This window comes from Rattus norvegicus, chromosome 4 (assembly GCF_021556685.1).
Source record: "Rattus norvegicus strain SHRSP/BbbUtx chromosome 4, alternate assembly SHRSP_T2T, whole genome shotgun sequence".
In the NCBI taxonomy this organism is placed as follows: domain Eukaryota; kingdom Metazoa; phylum Chordata; class Mammalia; order Rodentia; family Muridae; genus Rattus; species Rattus norvegicus.
The window spans coordinates 920,848-945,004 of NC_141537.1; the positions used below are offsets into that span (position 1 = coordinate 920,848).

At 41.8% G+C, this 24,157-nt stretch overlaps 1 pseudogene; it reads left to right on the forward strand.

The window, feature by feature from the left end:
• LOC148006206 (polyubiquitin-C-like) overlaps positions 1-24,157 on the forward strand; it is a 1,402,189-nt pseudogene that overhangs the window by 844,092 nt on the left and 533,940 nt on the right.

Sequence of the window (24,157 nt, forward strand, 5' to 3'; positions counted from 1 at the left end):
AAGCTCTGGCCGAATCTTTCCTGCACTGTGACAGCCAACTCTGTGAAAAACTGACTCATAAAAGGGCAGTGAAAGAACACAGACTAGAAACCATTAAAAAAAAAAGTCTATTCAGTCCCAAAAAAAAGGACACCTGCCTGGTAAGATAAAGGAGAGAGCAAGCAGTGAAGATCCAGGTAAATATATTTAAAATGCAAATTATACCAGCCCTCAACAAACACCGAGAAGTCAACAAAATGATCTAAGTATTAAAAAGAAAAAACAAGGGGCTGGGGATTTAGCTCAGTGGTAGAGCGCTTACCTAGGAAGCGCAAGGCACGGGGTTCCGTCCCCAGCTCCGAAAAAAAGAACCAAAAAAAAAAAAAAAAAAAAAAAGAAAAAAAGAAAAAACAAAACAAACAAACAAAAAATCCCAAAAACCCCAAACCACTCTTTCTCTTCAACAAGGTGGCCAAGTAGCAGATACCAACATGCAGATCTTCATGAAAACCCTAATGGGCAAGACCATTACTCTTGAGATTGAGCCCAGTGACACCATCAATAATGATCCAAGACAGGGAAGGCATCCCACCGACCAGCAGAGCTGATATTTGCTGGCAAACATTTGGAGGATGGCCACAACCTGTCCAACTACAACATCTAGAAAGAGTCCACCTTGCACCTGGTGCTGTGTCTGCACAGTGGCATCATCGAGTCATCCCTTTGTCACCTTGTCCAGAATTACAATTGTGACAAGATGATCTGCCACAAGTGCTACTCATGCCTGCACACAGTGTAGTCAACTGCTACAAGAAGTTCGGCCACTCCAACAACCTGAGCCCCAAAGAAGAAGGTCAAATAAGGCTGGGGCCATACCTGGCCTGTGACCCTGTGACCAAATAAAATCCATTGACAGGGGCAAAAAAAAAAAAAAAAAAAAAAAAAAGAGAGAGGGAGAGAGAGAATGACAAATAAAAATATCAAGCTGGGCACAGGACTTAAACCCTAGCATTAAGAGACAGAGGGCAGGCACATCTCTGTAAGTCTGAAGGCAGCCTGGTCTACAAGGTGAGTTCCAGGACAGCCAGGGCTATACAGAAAACCCTGACTGTAAAACAAAACAAAATTCTGACAATTAGCTTTTCTTTGTAAAACCATTATGACTCTTTAGCATATCCAACAAAAATTCATGTATTGGTGGCAAGAAAATACACTGTTAACTATGAATACTCTATGCTGGTACAGAACACCAGACAAACCCACATTTGGAAAATAGCTGTGTAAGAAATATGGTAAGACACACATTTAAACAACTAACATTATTGGATTTTGTACTAAAAACTGAGATCTTACGAGTAAACTGTAGTGGTTTGGCTTGATGCTGCTTGTATATTATTATTCATATTGGTTCCTCAAGAGGGGTTGCCCCCACCCCACAAGCAGAGCATCATGTACTTAGGTGATGCTATGTGAACCTTCTCTCCACTTTAATAGGTCAATAAATGGTTAGAGCCTATGATTGGGTACTGGATAGGAAAGGTGGGACTGGAGGCTCTGGAGGGGGTGGCAGGTAGAAGGAGAAAAAGAATGAAGGAAGAGGAGAGAAGGAAGCCACTATACACCAGAATCATGTGGCTGGGAGAAACCAGAAGTAGTAAGGAGTCTTAGAATTGGGAAATAAGTTAGTATTGTATTAGATATGGCCAATGTAGGCATATAACTTATAATTAAAATATTTGGATTGTGTGTCTTTTACATGGGCTGTTAGGGTTGGAAATTTTAGTAACAAATTGACAAACCCATGTCTGGCTTAGAACCGAAGTAACCCGATACGGAAATCCACCCCCATCCACTCATTATTAACAACTAGGGCTTCACTCTAAAGCTGCTTCAGGGTGGAAATTAAGCATGAGTCTAAAGGGTATACAGAGAGCTAGCTGAGAGGCTCCCTTCCCAAGTCCCAAGCAAACCTAGGCAACCAGAGGTACCACACCAGTCCTGAGCTGGGACACAAGGTGGCGCCAATCCCACAACATAGTTGGGGTTCCCTGAGTCTGAGAGAAAAAAAAGAAGGACAGGAAGTCAAGGTTGCCTGAGATGAGGCCTTCACAACTGAAAATTAGCAACTGAAAACACAGCAGGTATCTTTCCAAAGCTTTCTCACAGATAACAATGGGCTGATCTAGGCATCTCTCTCCCAAGTCACCCTTCCCATGCATACTTTGATTTCTAACATCCCTCCACTTCTAAACACAGGTAGCAAGACCAGCTCCCTCAACTGCTTACACTGCAGGCTGTGTAAGATCAATACACAGGCTGAAGGCTATACAGGACAGTCAAAAGACCTAAAGGGCTCAAAACACAAAAGCCAAGGGTCTTTGTACAGTCAGCCCCTCCCTACTAGTGAAAGAATCTGAAAGGACCTTAATGTCCTAAATCAAACACCAGAAGGAAACAAAGATAAAAGAAACTTCAGACCAAATATAAGAAATAAAATAGTACCACAGCAATCTTTTCCTCCTTCACTTTTTCCCACACAAGGTGCTATCGAGAATTGAGGAGTTTCTTAAGTAGTGAATATAAAAAGCATTGATTTTGTTTTTAACATTCTTAGCTTGAATATATATGACCAAAGTCTAAGAAATTAAATTTGCCAAGGTATGTTGAAGAAAATTTTTGCATTTTCTATAGGCTAACTCTAAAAGCTGTACCAGGATCCACTCTGACGTAACACTTTACCAGCAAAACTTGTAATTATAAACAGTATGATCTGCTCTCTTTAAGCAAATATCTTGATTGATTAGTATTTAACTTTAACTCAATGAATAAATAAAATAGTTAGATTCAGTCATCACAGAGACAACAACAGTACAGTTAATACTGTAATGAAAATGTAGCTCTACCATATGTCTATATAACAAGGAACTATAGTAAGGACTAAAAAGTGCTAATATTGCACATACCCTAAGAGGCATGGACCTGGGCAGGAGAGATAGCTCAGTGGATAAGAGGTCCTGAGTTCAGTTCCCAACAACCACTTGGTGGCTCACAACCATCTGTAATGGGATCTGATGCCCTATCCTGATGTGTCTGAAGACAGCTACAGTGTACTCATGTTAATTAATTAATTAATCAATTAATTAATTAGCCATGTTCCCAGAGAAACAAGGTGAATTCATCTAAACCACTATGAAGACAACCAGGCAATCAAGCACAGTGATATTGAAAGAGCGTACCCCAAAACGGGGAGCTGCATCTCTCGCTCCGATCGCGGGGTGGGGTACCCCCAGGAATCACGAGTAGCCATTCTTGATGTAAAAGCACGAGGTAGCTTTATTAACGAGATCCCGGGTCTTAGCGGGATCCCGGGTGGACACATATCTCACACAGGAGACAGAGGAATCGACCCCGAGTCTCCAAACTCAGGGGTTTATATAGGGGAGGTTAGGGGCATTCTCGAGGTTACACATGATTGGTCAATTCAAATGGTGCACAGTTACTTTCGGCGCGAAATTACATCAGCAAGGAGTCCATGCTCTCTAGCAGCTCAGCAGGCAGGTAGGGTGGCTCATCTCACTCAGGGGGGTGAAGGAAGGGGAGGGGGTGGCTACAGATGGTCAATGTCCTTGGGGCTGATAGCTGGTTTGGCAAGTCCTATCTCTGGCTCTCCCTCAGGCATGTCTGGCCCTGCACATCCTGACTCTGACAATGAGTAACCTTTTTAAAACTCTAGTTCTACAATATATGAAGAGATCTTAAATGACAAATATGTATCTGTCAACTGCACGGGTTAAAAAAAAAATGACACTGACACACATATTGACAGCAATTTGCTGTCAATTGGGGGCAAACATACACAAATATGACCATCAAGAAGACTCAAAATTAAGAAAAATTTGGGTAGTAATACTCAATAAAGAAAGACAAGCGCTAAAATGATCAGAATGGAATAAATCTAGATTGGGTAAATGAAAACTCAGAAAGAAATTATATGGTATAAAAAAAAAGGAAAATAAAATTAATTAAATAAATAAATAATTGGGGGCCAGAAACAGATGGAACAATATCACTGGGCAAAATATTGTAGGTGAATAGGTGTCTTACAGTTTTATTGCTGTGAAGAGACACCATTACTGAGTCAACTTTGATAAGGAAAACTGACATTGGACTGGCTTACACTCTCAGAAATTTAGTCCATTATCGCCATGGTGGGAAGCACGGCAGCATTCAGGGAGGCATCGTGCTGGAGAAGGAGCTAAGAGTTCTACATCTTCATCTGAAGGCAGGAGCAGGAGACTGTGTCGACACTGGTCATAGCTTGAATATAAAGACCTCACAGCCCACTTTCCCAGTGACCCACTTCCTCCAACATGGCTACACATACTCCAACAAGGCCCCACCTCCTGATAGTGCCACTCCTTATACAACAAGCATTCAAGCATATGAGCCTATGGTGGTCATTCCTATTCAAATCATCACAGCAGATAAGCATTCACACAGGGAGTTCATAGCTAAAACTATATAAAAATTATAATTTCCAGATATCTTCACCAACCCACAAGACAAACTACTCATTCATTCCAGAGACTAGACCCAGGAAGAGTAGATAGAGCTGGTAGAAGAGGCAACCAATACAAAGGGGTAACTCGGTGATACCCTTTCTAGACTGACAATTATGGCCCTTTCCTGACCTTCTTTGACAAATCCAAAAATGTTCTCTGCTATGTATGTACCCTTTCTCAAGCAAGAAAAAACAGATCTTTCTCTAGGAAATCACAAGCATGCACCCCAAAGGACCTCAGGGCCAACCCTAATCCTGAGTCCCTGTATGAAGACCCTGAGAGATGAAGTGAAGCCTGGGATACTTGTACAGAGTCCAAGGTGTTGGAAGCGCCAAAGCTGTGATTTCTGCCAGGGAGAGTTGCTTACATGGGATAGAACCAGCCTGGAAGAGATATATTTTACAGGCAGAAAGATGGAGGGATGGTGCCACCTAAGCCTCTGATATCAGATATTAAGCTAGAGCCCTGGTTCTCAAACTTCCTAATGCTGTGACCCTTCAATACAGTTCCTTATGTTGTGGTGAACCCAACCATAAAATTATCTTTGTTGCTACTTCATAACTGTAATTTTTCTACTGTCATGAATCATAATTTAAATATATGTTTACAGGTGGTCTTAGGGAGCCCCTGTAAATGGGTCATGACCCACAGGTGGGAAGTGTGACCTAGGGGACTTGATGTTTACATGCTGCCTTATCAGTCTTGCTTAGTCCAGCGTTTTCTGACTATGCCCCCATTCCTCCTTTTAGGAAATAGTAATATATATCTTTTCCACTATATGTTGAAATTAATTCACTTTTCGAATTCACAGGGTTTTATCGAGACTGTGGGAGACCATGGGGACTTCTGAAGTAGGATTAAATATACTTAGTATTTTAACAATGGCCTTTGGAGCCTGGGAGGGAAATGTGGTGGTTTGAATGAGAATATCTCCCATAGGCTCAAATGTCTGAACCCTGGTGGTGACTTTACAGGCTATACCTTGCTAGGGGCTAGCTCTGAGGCTATTATATATTGACTAGCCCCAATTCCTGTTCACTCTCTCTGCTTCATATTTGGGGTTTAACATGTGATCTCTCAGCGCCCTGCCATGATGGTCTCATGGAAGCCCAACCAAAATAACCTCTTCCATAAACTGGCTTGGTCATGGTATTTCATTATAGCAGCAGAAAAGCAAATAAGTCCGGCTATAAGTAGTTGAAGATTAAAACAATTTTTTCTTAATCTTCAAAAGTTCATGATAAAATTGGGCACAAAACCAGTAAAAAGCTCTCAACATCTCTAACCATTAATATAGAGAGCAATTCCTCTAAATATTGCATTGTCCCATCCTCCTGCTTAACAGAACAAATGGTTCCTCCAGCTTCTGGAACAAGACAGCCAGGTGCTCATCCTACAACCAAGAAAAGACATTCCAATAAACAGCAGGTACAGCTCCCTGCCACAAACATAACTTTAAAATACCAACACACTTACAAATACAATTTCATGTTTTATTACACTGTTTTGATTAGTTTGCTTCTTTTTCTCCATCTTTCTTAACTTGGGTATTTCTTATTTACATTTCAATTGTTATTCCCTGTCCCAGTTTCCAGGACAAAATCCCCCTAACCCCTCCCCCTCACCTTCTATATGGGTGTTCCCCTAACCATCCTCCCCTCATTATGACCCTCCCCCCAACAATCACATTCACTGGGGATTTAGCCTTGGCAGGACCAAGGGCTTCCCCTTCCACTGGTGCTCTTACTAGACTATTCATTGCTACCTATGCAGTTGGAGCACAGGGTCAGTCCATGTATACTCTTTGGGTACTGGCTTACTCCCTGGAAGCTCTGGTTGGTTGGGATTGTTGTTCATATGGGATCTCAAGCCCCTTCAAGCTTTTTAAGTCTTTTCTAAGATTCCTTCAATGGGGATCCCATTCTCAGTTCAGTGGTTTGCTGCTGGCATTTGCCTATGTATTTGCGGTATTCTGGGTGTGTCTCTCAGCAGAGATCTACATCCGGTTCCTGTCAGCCTGCACTTCTTTGCTTCATCCATCTTATCTAGTTTGGTGGCTGTATATGTATGGGCCACATGTGGGGCAGGCTCTGAATGGGTGTTCCTTCTGCCTCTGTTCTAAATTTTGCCTCCCTATTCCCTCCCACGGGTATTCTTATTCCCCTTTTAAGAAAGAATGATGCATTCGTATTTTGGTCATCCTTCTTGGGTTTCTTGTGTTCTGTGCATCTAGGGTAATTCAAGCATTTGGGCTAATATCTACTTATCAATGAGTGCATACCATGTGTGTTTTTCTGTGATTGGCTAACCTCACTCAGGATGATATTTTCCAGTTCCATCCATTTGCTTATGAATTTCATAAAGTCATTGTTTTTGATAGCTGAGTAGTATTCCATTGTGTAGATGTACCACTTTTTTTGTATCCATTCCACTGTTGAAGGGCATCTAGGTTCTTTCCAGCTTCTGGCTATTATAAATAAGGCTGCTTTAAACAGAGTGGAGCATGTGTCTTTGTTATATGTTAGGGTATCTTATGGGTATCTGCCCAAGAGAGGTATAGCTGGGTCCACAGGTAGTTCAATGTCTAATATTATGAGGAACCTCCAGACTGATTTCCAGAATGGTTGTACCAGTCTGCAATCCCACCGACAATGGAGGAGTGTTCCTCTTTCTCCACATTCTCGCCAGTATCTGCTGTCACCTGAGTTTTTGATCTTAGTCAGTCACTGGTGTGAGGTGGAATGTCAGGGTTGTTTTGATTTGCATTTCCCTTGTGACTAAAGATGTTGAACATTTCTTTAGTTGTTTCTCAGTCATTCAGCATTCCTCAGCTGTGGATTCTTTGTTTAGCTCTGAGCCCTATTATTTAATACGTCTATTTGTCTCCCTGCAGTCTAATTTCATGAGTTCTTTGTATTTTTTGGATATAAGCCTTCTATTGGCTGTAGGATTAGTAAAGATCTTTTCCCAATCTGTAGGTTGCCATTTTGTCCTTACAACTGTGTCCTTTGCCTTATAGAAGCTTTGCAGATTTATGAGATCCCATTTGTCAATTCTTGATCTTAGAGCATAAGCTATTGGTGTTTTGTTCAGGAAGTTTTCTCCAGTGGCTATGTGTTCAAGGTTTTTCCCCACTTCTTCTATAAGTTTGAGTGTATCTGGTTTGATGTGGAGGTCCTTGATCCACTTGGACTTAAGCTTTGTACGGGGTGATAAGAATGGATAGATCTACATTCTTCTACATGCTTACCTCCATTTGAACCAGCACCATTTTCTAAAAATGCTATCTTTTTTCCTTGGCTCCTTTGTCAAAACTCAAGTGACCATAGGTGTGTGGGTTCATTTCTGGGTCTCCAATTCTATTCCACTGGTCTATCTGTCTGTCTCTATACCAATACCATACAGTTTTTATCACTATTGCTCTGTAATACTGCTTGAGTTCAGGAATAGTGATTTCCCCCGGAAGTCTTTTTATTGTTGAGGATAGTTTTAGCTACCCTGGTTTTTTTTGTTATTGCGGAAAATTTGCAAGTTGTTCTGTCTACCTCTATGAAGAATTCTCTTGGAATTTTGATGGGGATTGCATTAAGTCTGAAGCAGTCATTAAAAGGATGAAGAAGAACTAACTAACACTAAGGATATTTGAAAAAGCCATATGAAGGGCCAGAGAGATGGACAGTTAAGGGCACAGGCTGCTCTTCCAGAGGTCCTGGGTTCAATTCCCATCACCTACTGGCCCACGGTAACTCACCCCTGCTTGTAATTTCAGTTGCAGGACTTCTGACAGCCTCACACAGACATACAAGTAGGTAAAACGTCCACGAACATTAAAATACAAAAGCCATATGAAAAGCTACTTGCCAACTTACAACGAACGTTACAAGGTGGGTAATTCTCCTTCCATTGGCTACAAGTTCTCAAAAAGTCCAGAGCTAGATGTAGGACACCTTGCTCTCAAGTTGTTGGTCGAGGATGTCACAGAGATGATACCAGAGTTGTCAATTCTCATTGCTCAGGGCTACCCATCAGAATGTGATGGTAAGATCATATAGCTGATGACACCACACACGTAGGTCAAAGAACTTGAAGAAATCACACAGACCTGCCTGCACAGTACTTAGCAGGAAGCTTCCACCCCTGCTAGCTACCCTTTATGATGCTACAAGATGCTTTGCAGACTATTCTCATTCCACTGTGAATACTCAGGGCTACATAACAAAAGCCCATCCAGATGTACTCATGGGTGTGCCATTAATGGCAGGAATGTAATGAGGATCACCAATCATTTTCTGGGTGGATTCAAGGTCTGCACTACAAGAGGAAACTTTTGCCTGGCATTGAAAATCTGGTCAGGAAACCATGGCAGAGAGGCTCATAAGCCCTGGGAGTGAACCATAACTACTATTTTCTTAAATGGATATATAGTATCAAACTATACCAGTTACAAGCTCATAGATTAACACAGCTCTCAGTGGTCATTGGGGGAGCATCTTCATACAGTGGATGGTAGTTAATACACATTCATAACTAGTCCGAGTATTGAGAATGAACTCTCTGTGGAGAGGTCAGCCACAGAAGTTCCCGCCGTATCAAGTTCCCTCAAGGCTCAGGGAATATTGGAAAGAAAAGAGGTGGAAAGAGTTTAAGAGCCAAAGGTCGGAAGGAGTTGGATCAAAACAATGACATGTTCTCATGATATGGTTGTTGAACTCACAAACTCAGTGCATTTGGTGTCCAGCAGAAGAGCAAACCACTCAACAATCCCACACGGATGTGGTAGGGCACTGAAGCCCCTGCCTGCAGCTGAGAAGATTCTGTCACCTGAGAACTGCTAGGGGAGGGTTTTCTTCAGGGGTATGGTCCCTAGTGAGTGGCCCATCCTGCAGTGGTGGCCCCTCACTCATGAGTAGGCTTCGCTGTATTCAAGGGATTATTAGAACAAATACAGGGGGTGAAGTGGATATACTGACATATACTGTAGTAATGTATGAAATTCTCAACAAATTACATTAAAACAGGTATTTCAAAGTGGTAAGGTTGTAAGCTTCTCCAGTCCAAACTCTTTTGAGAGTTCTGGACAAGGAACAAAATTGACGTGCTCATTCCTATACCCTCAGTTTTTATTTTGTGTCTGAACGGCTTCACATCCATATATCATATTAGCATCCATGCATGCACCCACCCATGCATCCATCCGTCTATGCATCCATCCATCCATGCATCCATCCATCCATGCATCCAGCAAGCCGTGCATCCATCTATGCATCCATCTATCCATCCATGCATCCAACATCCATGCATCCATCCATCTATGCATCCATCCAGCATGCATCCAGCAAGCCATGCATCCATCCATCTATGCATGCATCCATCCAGCATGCATCCAGCCAGCCAGCCATGCATCCATCCATCCATCCATCCATCCATGAATCCAACATCTGTGCATCCAGCAAGACATGCATCCATCCATCTATGCATCCACCCATTGCCTACTTCAGGCAACCCTCAGTCAGGAAGCAGCTGATCAAAAGGCATCCTTACTGATTTCACAGCCAAACTCCCTTTCCTTTTCAATCTCTTTACATTGCAGATGAAGAAAGAGACCCAGGGGCTTGCTTAAGGTCGGGCAATGATTAATGGTGGAAGCCAGCCAGACCCAACAGCTCATCCCCTGCAATAGACAGTCATCTGAACTCTACCAAACAAGCCATTCCAGGACACCTGCTCTGACTCAATCTCCCTTCCCAGGCTCAGCTCCACTAAGCCCTCTACACAGTGTTTAAGGGTCCCCACTCCTACTAAGTGCTTTGATGCTGTGTCCATATTTCCCTGCACCAAGAAAATCCTAACCAGCAAGCACTGCTTCCTGGGGGTCGAGGACTGTGATTCCCTGCGGAACCCCTTCCATCCTTCGGCACCCACTATGTTGGTTTTCCAGTATGTATTTGGCTCCTGTTGGTTGTCTGGTTTGGCTTTGGCCTCCACTCACTAACCCATCTGAATATTAATTCATCGGGGTTGGGTACCCACTAAACCACATTATGTTTGATGCTGCAGTCAGGACAGAGCCAAAAAACTATGCCCCAAGAGCCTGAATTATGGGAGAGAGAAACAGCCTGGACTGGAATTTTAGGAGAGTGACTAGGGACAGGCATGGTGGCAGAGGCCACAGAGAAAGGAGAGTGTCCAGGACATCAGAGTGGGGTAGCGTAGCATCACAGTGGCAGCCAATGAATGAAGATAAACACTGTGGGAGCCAAAGCAGACCTAGATGAGAGTTGGAGTCTGAATTACACCAAGGTGACTGTGGAATTACTCCCTGATATTTCATTTACTGAGTTTCAAAGGGACCTTTTCTGCCATTACCACCTTCTTCCACCAAAGAATTAGTTAAGGGATGCTCCACTGTCTTAGACTCTGTAGTTGGCTTCTCTCACTAGATCATATATGCTTTACAATTTAATAGGGAACTGGGGAGACATTTCTCTTACAAATACTCACTTTATAAAGAAGGTGGATGACAAGAAGGGAAAGAAATCATTTATTGGTATCATTACCTCTTCATTTTGCTAAACAAGACAAACTGACACAGCAAGAACCTCAAAACTGAATACAAGGAACGAATGTGTCCTTGTGTTTTTTTCTGTCTTGTTCTAGAACATCTCAAATGTTACTTTTACCTTTCTGACACGTAATGCTAAAGTACAGCTTTGAGGTTTGGGTAATAAGACAAAGAAATGCAGATATTAATATGGTTCCAAGAAAAAAAAACTCTGTAGCTCCTCTGTATTCTCTGAATAGAAGAGTCTGCTTACCTTAGAGAGGTCGCAGGCCCTGGCCTGGGACCCCAGCACCCTCTCGCTGTCTTCTCTGTCCGTCCGCCCGCGGCAGGGCACGCCCCCTCCTTTCCTCTTTCCCCTCTCGACCGCCACCTCAGATCAGACGTGGCGACCCGCTGAATTTAAGCATATTAGTCAGTGGAGGAAAAGAAACTAACTAGGATTCCCTCAGTAAAGGCGAGTGAACAGGGAAGAGCCCATCGCCGAATCCCTGCTGTGTGCCGTGGCATGGGAAATGTGGCATATGGAAGACCCACTCCCTGGCGCCGCTCGTGGGGGGGCCCAAGTCCTTTGGATCGAGGCGCAGCCCCTGGATACTGTGAGGCCCATAGCGGACCCAGGTGCGCCAGGCCCGGGTCTTCCCAGAGTCCGGTTGCTTGGGAATGCAGCCCAAAGCAGGTGGTAAACTCCATTTAAGGCTAAATACCTGCAACTAGTACAGTAAGGAAAAGTTGAAAAGAACTTTGAAGAGAGAGTTCAAGTGGGCGTGAAACCAGTTAAGAGGTAAATGGGTGGGGTCAGCACACTCTGCCGAGAGGATTCAACCTGGGGGCGTGCGTTCGCCTGTGCCGGTGACCCCAGTGGATCATTCCCGCTCCCTGTTTCTCCCGACCCCTCCACCCGCGCGACTTTCTTCCCCCTCCATGCATCCCGCTGTCGCCGTCCCCCCCCCCCCCGCTCCTCCCAACAGGGGGGTCGGCGGGTACTCCGAAGGCGGGCGCGGGGTATGGTGGGGGCCCCCGGGTGGGACCAGGGTTAGGTTTGGTGGGTGATCGCCCGCCCCCCCCCCCCCCCCGTCAGTGACTGGCCGCCGCTGGGCGCCCTTCCACCTTGGTGTTGCGCTAAAACCGGCTATGGGACCTCTGGGAAGGCCCTGCAGGGAAGGTGACTGGGGAGGCCTTGTGGAATCACCCATGGGCCCTGGACCACCCTGCCCCAAGTATTACAGCACATCCTCTCCATACAGAAGACACTGACAGACAGACAGACAAACACACACACACACACACACACACACACACACAGAGAGAGAGACACACACACACAAATACATATTTAAATATTTAAAATGATGTTTAAAAAAACCAGTCTTCCTGTTTAACAGAGGTTTAAAGGGAAGTTGGCTGACAGAACGTTTTTGTGGGTTTTTATTCTCTTTTTACCAAATGGGAGGTAGATCTGTTGGCCCTTTTATTAAAAGCCAAAGTATTAAGTGGCGAGCCGATGTTTCAAATTCTACCATTCTGTTCCTTTCACGAAAACCAGGTAGTGTTGTTTCTTTGACTTTCCCTTTTTGAAACAAAATGAAAGGAGCTCTACCAGTTGGCCTAGTTTCCCTGTTCCTTTTCCCTCTTCCACTGTATGCTCAATGATATAAAGGATATAAATGAAGTTTCTAGTTATTTATTTGTTTGGGAGACCCGAACTCTCTCTCAAAGATATTTCCATCTCCACCCCCCAACACACACACACACACACAGGAGGCCTGCTCCCTGTAGGTGGGGGAAGGGGGAGGGGTGGACAGGAGCTAGCTAAGAGGGGGTGGGGTGGGGCTGGAGAATATGCATGTCTCTGAAGGTCTGTCAGGGAAATACTGCTTCTGCCCAAGCATTCCTTGCTTCAGTGCTGAGCCAGGCAGTGCCTTTTTGGGGAGGTGGGGCAAGTTTTCTGCCTGAAATCAGTGAGTGATGACTTCAGAGTGAATGTCTGATCCCTTGCTGTCCTTTCAGTGCTCTGGCTCATGGCAAATGACTGAAGAAAACCTTAGTTAGACTCACACCCAGCTGTTTGGAAATGGTAATGGAATTGATAGCACACCCTCAGGGAAAGGGGAAGACTCCCTTTGCTCACTCTCAAATCCCAGCCTCACCCTGCCAGCTTTGGATTTCTAAATAAGGCTGAATCTGGACCATATTTACAAGATTTGGCGTTTCTGATTCATGTTTAATGTTTAGTTAAATAAAGCATGTGAAGGGCTGGAGAGATGGCTCCCAGGTTAAGAGCACTCTCTGCTCTGCTCTTCCAGAGGTTCTGAGTTCCATGCCACAGAAACCATATAGTGGCTCACAACCCTCTGCAAAGGGATATCCCATGTACTCTACTGCCATGTGTATATGAAAAGGGCTTTAGTATTCTCATATAAATGAAAATAAATAAATAAACCTTTAAAAGAATGAAACAAAATGAAGCTTGCAAAGAAATTGAGCATCTTAAAATGCCAGGCACGTCTATCCACTCCTTTTATTTTATTTCGTGTGTTTAAAACATAACCACAGAGGTGGTTCCCCTTTTATCAACCTGGATAGCACAACTGGGACAGAAGTGCAAACTGTCATCTACCTCTCTGGGAGTGGAGTGGTTGGATACAGGGAGATGGAACATTTGCAGTTAGTAAAGTTCTGCTGTCGGGTTTTTTTTTTTTTTTTTTTTTTTTCCCTTTCCTTTTTGGATAGATATCTGGATCTTTTTTTTTTTTTTTAAAGTACAAATATTGTTTTCTGTGCAACATTCTGATCATAGTTTCCCAACACAAAGCTCTTTCCAGATCCTTCCTCCCCATCCACCACCCCGTTCTACCCCAGGCCTGCCCTTATATGTGGTTGATGCATCCCCAGGTGAATCTCCATTGGAGAAAGCGCGATATTCCCATCCCCTATGACTGTCAATGGCAGATGACTTAAATGCCAGTGACTTCAGATTTGACTCCATTTTTTCCCTTGGAGAACTGGGTTTGGATCTGTTGATCAAAGGCAGGCCCTGGGTTTTGATACAAACAAACAAACAAAACGATCAAAAAATATTTAAAGCAGGCAACAACTGCCTGCATGCCAAGAGACTGATGACTCCTCTTTGGAGCTAGTGCGATGTGAAACTTGCTTAATAAAGTAGAATCCACACAGCACAAAGGGAACACTTTAACAAATTATGAGGGAGGGAGAGAGAGAGAGAGAGAGAGAGAGAGAGAGAGAGAGAGAGAGAGAGAGGTCTGTTTATCTCCCTCCTCTAGTTTTTCAGACTAGAGATTTCATCTTCCTCTGTCTCTGGTGCTGGTGGCTTTACTGCTGGTTTTGGGGGATTGGGATAGGGATAGGGATATGTAGTGAGCCATATTGGATTTGGGCCTGGCCGCTTTGTAACTGCATGGCTACAGTTAAGAAGTTGTGGGATTGTTGGACAGAGGCCTCTCCCATGTATTTAAGGGACAGGAAGGAAAGACCAAGTAGTAAACACCCAGTGTCTCCACTGCATGACCTCTGCTGAGCCTGGCTGATGCATGTGGAACTGACACACCCAGACCACACCTGGGTGGTGGTCAATTTACTTCTGCCTTTTGCTTCCTCAGCCTTTATCCTTGAGATTTAGGCTGGTCTTCTCGGATTTCTCCCTAATTAATTCAGGTCTCCTAGTCCTTTTGTTACAGAAGTCATAAGCCAGGTAGTCAGGAGCCAGGGTTTCCCACTGTGGTTCCCAGTTATTTTCTACCTGTAGACTTGGGTATATAAGTGGTGAATAAAGCTACAGGAGACTCTCACTCTTCTCCTCACTCTCACTCTTCCTTCCGCTCTTCAACTCTTCCTCTCTCTCTCTCTCTCTCTCTCTCTCTCTCTCTCTCTCTCTTCCTCTCCTGGCTTGACACGATAACCTGTGTATGTGTGCATGTTTCTTTCATCCCGTAGGCTTTTGCCCGATTCTCGGTACAGTGTCAGTGCTGGCAGCGACAGGGATAGGAAGAAAAAAGTCTTGAGTGCTGATTTTAAACCTCTCTCTCTCTCTCTCTCTCTCTCTCTCTATCAAGAGCTCTCTCTCTCTAGAGCACTCTCTCTCTCTCCCTCCCTCTGCCCCTCTCCCTCTCCTTCTCCCTCTCTCTCTCTCTCTCTCTACACACACACACACACACACACACACACACACACACACACTTCCTAGGATGAAAGAAAAAAATGAAAAAGAAGGCACCCATGGTGATGTATGACTTTGATCTCACTTTGGTCTCAGCACTGGAGAGGAAGATAGGAAGGCCTATCTAGATGCAGTGTGAAGAAGGCCTATGTCAGATTAGTTAATGACTAGGTAACTGTTACCTAGCTAGTCTGCCATTTTGTTGCAGTTACTAATATTATAAGGTCACTTTCTCACTGGTTGTTTCTGCTGTTACTGCTGGAATTCATTATATATTATGTTAGGTTCTTCTGTGCGATAACACAGTCAGAAACCAAACACTGTAGAAGTCAGTCTAACTGCTTTCTTTGTTGTCTAGTTACCCGCAATAATCTTTGACCTGAACCGAACACCCAGCAGCATTTCCCAAAATCATCCATGTATAAGCTTTTATAAGCTGGACCACCAACACTAGAGCGACAGTGCAGACAGAGACTATTTGGAACCGGACTTCCATTTTGAGTTTTTCTTGGTGTTCTTGTTTTTTTCTCCTGTCTGGTCCTGTTCTGTCCTGTCCTGTTCTGTCTTGTCCGACCTGTCTGTCTGTCTCTCTGTCTTTCAGTCTGTAAATCCACACATATAATTCTTTCCACATCATATATTTCAAAACAAATAATGCTTGTTGTGCTTCTCATTTCATTCAAGGGTACTACTCTCTAGATCAGAGGAGTCCCCTTACAATTCTCCACAGGTAGTGATGACTGGGGTGTTCAGTGCAACTAAGCAGGAATTATATGGTTGCTGCCATTATGCTTGATCTTACCCAAGGTAGGGTTTCGGGGCATGGTTGCCAAGATGGCTAACAACAGACAGTGATCGAAGCGATGGAACAATAACCTACAATTTTCCCTTTCTGTCACTGTTTCTCTGTCACTCTCTGTCTCTCTTCCCTCCTTCCCTCCCTCCTCTCTCAGAGCTGAATGAACCTTGCAACGAAAGTAAATGTACAGTGAAAAGAAGCCAGGTGTGGTGCTGCATGTCTTTAATTGCATCACTTGAGTGGTGGAGGTGGGTAGAACCCTGTGAGCAGGCTGCAGACCTGATCCAACTACTGATTTCCAGGGCTTATGTGCAAAGACCCCTGACTCAACTAAAGAAATGAAGAGGAAATTAAAGAAATAGATACAATTAACTGGGAATAAACCAAACAAACTAAGGAAAAGGAAAGGCAGTATTGGGGTGGCCTGGCTTACAGAGGAGGGGCAAACATTCATTTGCCAGTGCCTCCTCAGTTGAATATACACACACACACACACACACACACACACACACACACACACACTCACACACACACACACACACACAGAGAGAGAGAGAGAGAGAGAGAGAGAGAGAGAGAGAGAAAGTGATCAATCTGTTAATCCGTTTGTCTCCCTCCCCTAGTTTTTCAGACAGGGTTTCTCTATGAATTCCTCTGTAGACTGATGGCTCAGAGGGCAAACCTGCTGGCTGTTAAAGGTCTAGGGAAAACAAGAAGGCCTAGATGCAATGTGTAGGCCTGAGGGAACTGTTAAGGCCTAGATGCCCTGTGAAGGAGGCCTACATCATGTATACATACATACACATACATATTCATGTATATGAATATGTATGTGAATGTGTATACACTCAGGTATCCTTTATTTTATTAGCTTATTTTGAATATAATTTCCATGCTAATCAAAAAGAGGAAATTTTCTTTGTCATCGGATTCTTCTTTAACAAAAAATGGATATAAATAATCACATATTCAGTTGTTATGTCTAATAATGAGAAGATATTCCCAGATATGGTTTTAATCCATCATAGTCCATGCGTGAACACAAAACAGACTTAGTAAGAATTTTGGCAAGTGGATTTTAAAAACTTATATAGGGTTATTAAGAGCAATGGTAACATTTTTTACCTTCATATTTTATATATTTACATTGCAAATGTTATTCCCTTGCCGAGTTACCCACTCTCCCACAACCCACCCCCTGCTTCCATGAGGATGCTTTTCCTCCCATCCACCCACTTGCACCTCAGTAGCATACCATTCCCCCCCGCCCCCGCACTGGAGAAAGGAACATTCATAGGACCAAGGGCTTCTCCTCCTAATGACGCCAGACAATGCTATCCTCTGCTCCATATGCAACTGAAGCAATAGGCTTTTGCATGAGCACTATTTGGTTAGTAGTTTAATCCCTGGGAGCACTGGTAAGTCTAGTTGGTTGATATTGTTGTTCTTCCTATGGGTTTGCAAACCATTTCAGCTCTTCTGATTTAATAGTCTTTGTTCATTAAACTAATAAAAATTTATGTTGTAGTTATTTGAAGAGAAAGAATTTTATGAATCATGTGATATCAACTGAACAAATATGAAAATTATGTATGCAAACTTTACAAAAGTTAGTTTCAACACAAAAGTATAATTTTACAATTTTATAAACAAGGAACTAATTGATCAAGCAAATGTTGACAACTAAAATTCATGTATGTATGCAATAGAAAATAATATTTGAGATATAAAATTAAGACTTGTGTTAGTATAATAATGCATAAGTTATTTTACTTGAAAATCTTATGATCATATTAATACAGCTAGAAAACATTAAGAAAAAAATTAATACACTTAAAAATGGGATACATGCACACAAATTTAGAAAAGTTTGATACATATACATTATATTATAATGTCATTTCAAAAGTTAGAATATCATTGTGTTCGTTATGAATGAAAGGAAGATGTTTCAGATCATAAACAGAAATAAAATTTTCTGGAATTTTACATAAATAAATGGCATTTAGAAACTAAAATTTTTAATAACATCTCCATCATAATTAGATGGGTATGTTCCTGCCTTCTTCCAATGAACATTGAATTGATCTCTATCGTATCAAGAAAATTGTGATAGCTGTTCAGTATAGAGAATGTCCTCTGGACAGCTCATGGTTATCACACTCATGAACCCACAGCACCTGTGTTAACACAATACTTTCACATGATCAAGCCAGCTAGAGTCAGGGCTTAGATGGGGTGACCAACCCTTGCCAATGCCATATTGAGGGGCTTTTGGCATTTGATGGCTACTGGTGAATGAAGAATCATTCATTTTGGGGGGGGGGGTTATTGCCTTGGTAATTTTCTTGTGCTTCAATAGATTCCCTTCACGAGTGACACTAGATTCTGATTCTTTGATGAGATCTAAAAGGTAAACAGATGAAGACATGGTGTCAGGAGATGTATTATAAGAAATCTGGTGAGATTTGGTAAAGAGAATGTAGAGTGCATGCAAGTATATTTCTTTATATAAAAAATAAAGAAAAATATGAAAGAACAAATGTTTACTTAATTAACAGAAGATAGAATATCTCTATAGACGAATTCTAAACAGCTTATAAACATATAGCTAGAAATAACAGATGAGTTTAAAAGATCCACAAATTTTCTTCACTGTTTAAGAGATCATCGTAAGAGATCATGGGAGAGAATGTAATGTATTATAATATACTTTCAAATGTAAAAGATAATAACTTTAGCTTAGTAATAAATACAAGATTTTCCACCGACTGAGATTATGTATAATCAGTTTGAGCTAATTCCTCCCTGTTAAATTATAAGCATTTCTAAATTCCTCAGAAAAACAACCTCAGAATGACTACTTTTAGTCCCCCAAAGTCCAGGGAATTGGAGCAAAAACTCTTCAATGGTTTCTTCAAGCTGTACATAATTACTTTTATATTTATCACTAAACTAAAATTATGATCTTTTACATTGGCACAGAATGTATTTGATACAAATTTAGATTTTAAGATTTTCTTTAATATAAATTTCTCACTGATTTAAAATTAATATTGTTACTTTGATGTACACGTATTGTGCCTATACAACACATTTCAGCATAGATGGCTTATACCCAGTCCTTTTCTGCTATTAAAAAATGAAGCTGAGATGATTAAGCATGTGAGTTTAAGGCCAAATAACAAATTCATGTCTCTAAGTTTATTGTTAGAATGCTTTAAGATAATTTAGTAAGATAATTAATCGACAACAGACCAGATTATTTATATAGTTAGATGGTTTCTAAAAAACACCAGAAGTCCACAAAATATGACATTTAATGTTCTTTAACTTTTATTGAGACATGTCCACTCCCACCAGCTCCCCTTTGATATATTCAAAGAAGAAATTGAAAATCTCCACCTTCACATGAGGTGATTTATTGTGGCAGACAGGCACTATGCAAAAATTGCTCCAATGCTTCTACAGACTAATTACTGTCCAGAAAAGGAAACATTGCAGAATAAGTTGGCTGAAAATTTCTGCCAAGCCAGAATGATCAGCCCTTCAAAATTCAGTGTTTCAAAAGTCTGTCTGATGATCCTAGGCCAGAAGCCTGAAGACTTGCTCTAACGTGTTGCTCACAGGGGACTGTGCAAATAGAAAATTGTCTCTATAACCTGTCTCAGTTCCAGAAGCCATGCTAGGCTTCCTATATTTACAGATATATGGCTACTTCTCAGATTACTGGCGGGGTTGAAAACTTAGTATAATCTTATAACCCACTCAGACTATTTAACTTTGAGAATACATATTTTAATTAGCTAGTTATCAGATAATACATAAGCTAGCCAGGATATAACAGATTTTAAGCCTTTTAAAAGCTAAAATATATAACTAAATGTTCTGTTTAACTGATAAAAGTTGGGCTGGGTGTTAGGTACATCTTATACTTTTAAATTACGGAATGATAATAGTTGTGCTCAACTTATATTTGAGAAAAATTTTCTGTTTTTTTTTTTTTTAATTAAAAGGGTAAAAGAGTAGATTGATGCCATTATTAAGGTGAAGGGAGGTACAGGATAGAACCAGGCCTGTCATTGGAAAAGAAGGAAGGATGGGTGGGAGAAAAGTTTTAGAGAGGCAGTGGAAGCCAGAGTGAGAATGTGAGAGCACAGAGAACATGGCAGTAGATGTTTAGATGCCTCTCTGTACATATTACAGGTTGTTATGACTATTCTCAAGGGATGGGTGTGTACAGGATTTTGTGCCATCTAGATTGGCAAATTATATCTTATCGATTGCATCAGAAAATATTGTTTGATGTGTTCTTTCATAAGGCAACTTAATTGAGTTTAAGAGAGTGTATGGTGGCCAGATGCATGGGCCTACCAAAGAATTGGGATGTGTATGCCTGGCTTGGTGGAAACCCAACCTAGAGGGCTGTGAATGAGGGAGGAGCAGCCTGACAGGGTGCCGTGTTGGGAAGAACAGTGTGTCAGAAAGTAGATGGGGCAGCATGGAGCCACTGAGATAAATTATTGCTATTTCCAATGGCACCAGAACTATTAAGGGAGTGAGACAGCTAGGGTATACCTGGGAACAAGTTCTGTCGGGTTTTTTGTTTTGTTTTGTTGTTTTTATTTTTACTGCAGCACATACATTGTGTGTCGAGTGTCCTGAAGGGAAAACATGCTTAATTCCTTGAGTATGAAGTAATTTATTGCATCATGGCCACATATAACCATGATGGGATACTAAAGACAAAGATAGGAGAGTGAGGATTTTTAATTTCCAAGAAATTATAGGATTTTGGTGTTCCTCAATCATATGATTTTTTTGGGTAGGATCTCTACCTTGTGATCTAGACTAATAAATGAATCACAGAAAGAAAAAAAGTGGAGGTAGAGTTACCATTAAAGGTTTTTGGGGCCTGGGAATCAGATGCAAGGGACAGAGAGACTACAAGGCCACAGAATATGTTGCTTATCAATTATATTGAGAGGTTACAAAGAGGATGGCAGGTTTGAGGAAAGCAGCCAGTTAGACAGGACTGTGAACTAACACTTCCTTGCTTATGAAAGAAAACTCAAAAGTCACATCCAGCTGGAAAGTCTTATGAATACTATGAAGTACCTATTAATGTGGGGAGCCAGGACTGCCCAAGGCTGTCTAAAAGACCTGGACAAAAGAATAAGTAGAACACTAGTTCTATTCCCTTACCCAGGATCAAACTTCTCAAGGCCTGTCCGATGCTGAAGCCAATGCCTTAAAGGAGTCAAGGTTGAGGGAAGAGACTCTTGTGGTTATCAGTTCTTAGGCAGCTGTATCTGTGGTATCCCATGTTCTTTTCTTCAGCATTGTCTGACTTAATCATTTGCTGACTTAGTTGTTCCCCATGTACAACCATCAGTTACCCCCAGGACTGGAAAGTATAAATATGATTCTACAATTTCTAATAAAGTGCAAATAAATTTCAAGCAATCTTCACAAAAATGTTTACTAACAGCAATCACATTTTAAATCAGACAAACTAAAAATAAATTGAACACCATGTGCTCCAGCTGTATATCCTCTGGACATAACCCCAAGACACCAAATTACTACAGAGGTACTTGTACAGTTTCACCCATTGTTGCTTAGTTCCCAGCAGGGAGGAAATGCAATTCATATGAATCCTAATGGGGTGACTGCTCTGCTTTTCCTATCAGTTATTTTGCTATACTGCCACTATGCCGTCCTCATCGTGCAATCCTAGATAGCACAGTGATCTATGACTCCAAGATATAATGTTTGACTCTGTAATTGCAAATATTGGAAGAGAAGTGAAGTCTTAAACGCTTCTATATATTTATTTAAATGTCCCTGTTTGTTTTATTCCAGAGACTGTGCTGCAAAAGGTATATACATACCTCTCCCTCATTTCCTTTGCTGAAGGCTATGTGGCTCAGTTTTAATTCTCATGTGATAAAGTATCACATTCTCTATACTATTTCAAGAGATGTATCTCTATTATTCCTTTTCTATTTAAAGAGTCTAAACTGTCCTTATATCAAACTATGCTGTTTATATAACAGGCAAACCCAGAAATATCAACTGTGCTTCACAAGGTAAGTATGCAAAATACGATTTATAGAATTGATTGTAATGCATCTACTCTTATTTTTATTTTCTGGTCTATTCAGGTGTGTTTTATAATATCCACCTGCAGAGTTACCTATGGAAAATTACAAACGAAAGCAAAAACAGAAAACAATTAAGGTCTGTTATCAAATCTTAAGCAAACATTCACCACTCTAGGACTGGGAAATTGCTCAGTGGGTAGAAACATATGGACCTGGGTGTGAATATTCAGCATGTATACATAATGCCAGGCATAGGGGATAGCTACACATAACTATTACCTCTGAATCCTGAGGCCTCGCTGACCAGTTCTCCAATCCCACACTGAATTTCTAGTTCAACAAGAGAACTCATGTCAAGAACAGTGAACAGCACTAAAGAAGACGCTTGAAATCCTTCTCAGAACTCCAAAAACACATGCACAGATGGGTAAAGCCACACAGTTACAGGCATGCACCACACACTCACATCCATCAACATTCTTACAACACACAACACCACAGATACATAGAAAATGGTTAAGGGACTGCAGGGTAATTCTTAATTTGCTGTTGTCACCCAGCAGGTATCTCAGATACTGATAATAACCAAGAAAAAATTAAGCTGGAAGAGAGTTTATCCATAGTTTTAACTTTTGCTTTATTTTAATTTAATTAAAATGCTTCCGTAATTTTACACAAAATATTATATCCAGATTTATGGGATTCTAGAATCACCCAGGACAAAAACTTTTGAGCATGTCTGAGAGAGAGACATCAGACTGGAAGCATTCTAGTGCAAAGGCCCTCCAGCCAGAAGCTGGAACCCAGATGCCCTTCAACAGAGGAATGGATACAGAAAACGTGGCACATTTACTCAATGAAGTACTACTCAGCTTTCAAAAACAATGACTTCAGGAAATTCCTAGGCAAATGGATAGAACTAGGAAATATCATCCTGAGTGAATTAACACAGTTAGTAGATACTAACTAGTCCAAAGCTTGGAATAACCAAGATACAATTCTTAGACCATATGATGCTCAAGAAGGAGGAAGAACAAAATGTGTACACTTCAGTCCTTCCTAGAAGGGGGAACAAAATACTCAAGAGGGAGCGGAATATAGGGACATAGAGTGGAGCAGAGACTTAAGGAAAGGCCATCTAGATACTGCCCCATCTGGGGATCTATCACATATGCAGCCACCAAACTTAGGCAGTATTGCTGATGCCAAGAAGTCCTTATTGATGGAAGCTTGATGTGGATGTCTCCTGAGAGACTTTGCCAGAACCTCACTGATTTAGACAAGCATGCTTGAAGCTAACCATCGGACTCCATGGGGACTCCAATGAAGGAGTGAAGGAAGAGCTGAACTAAGTCTTTGCCTTCACACAGCTTCTCAACTGATTTCCAGAGATAGTTACAGCCCCAGTCCCACCCCCACCACCCAGCCAGCCGATAAATTTGGATGCTCGAATCTGAGGTTTGTCATGGTAGTGACTTTCTAAGGTGACATAGCTAATTGGGTGAAGAGATTTCTGGAGCTACAGGCCAGAAAGTCTGTCAAGATGAGAACAGCCCACCAGGGCCAAATGACCCATTGGTGCCATGTGACCTGCTGGTACATGGGGTAATATGGGATGGTGCCCTCTTCGGTATTTCACGCTGCAGGTGTTCAAATTCAGTTTGAACCAAAATGAGTACTTTGGTATTAAAGTCTAAGTTTTAACCAATATCGATATTCCAGCACTGACATTATATTTCTTAGCATAAAGCATCCTATGGGATCTGTGTACGGTTCAGAATGAGTTCTCTGTATTTGATCTTTTCACAAGATTCAACCCAACTCCCAGCTCCTTTGGAGGTCACCAACTATACTATAGGCTGTTCTCCTATGGCACCAAACCTGGACATAAAATGTAAAATGTTATCAGGTTGATTGAAATCCAATGAATCCATTTCCTTTCACTTTCCTCTTTGTTCAGCCACTGATGGC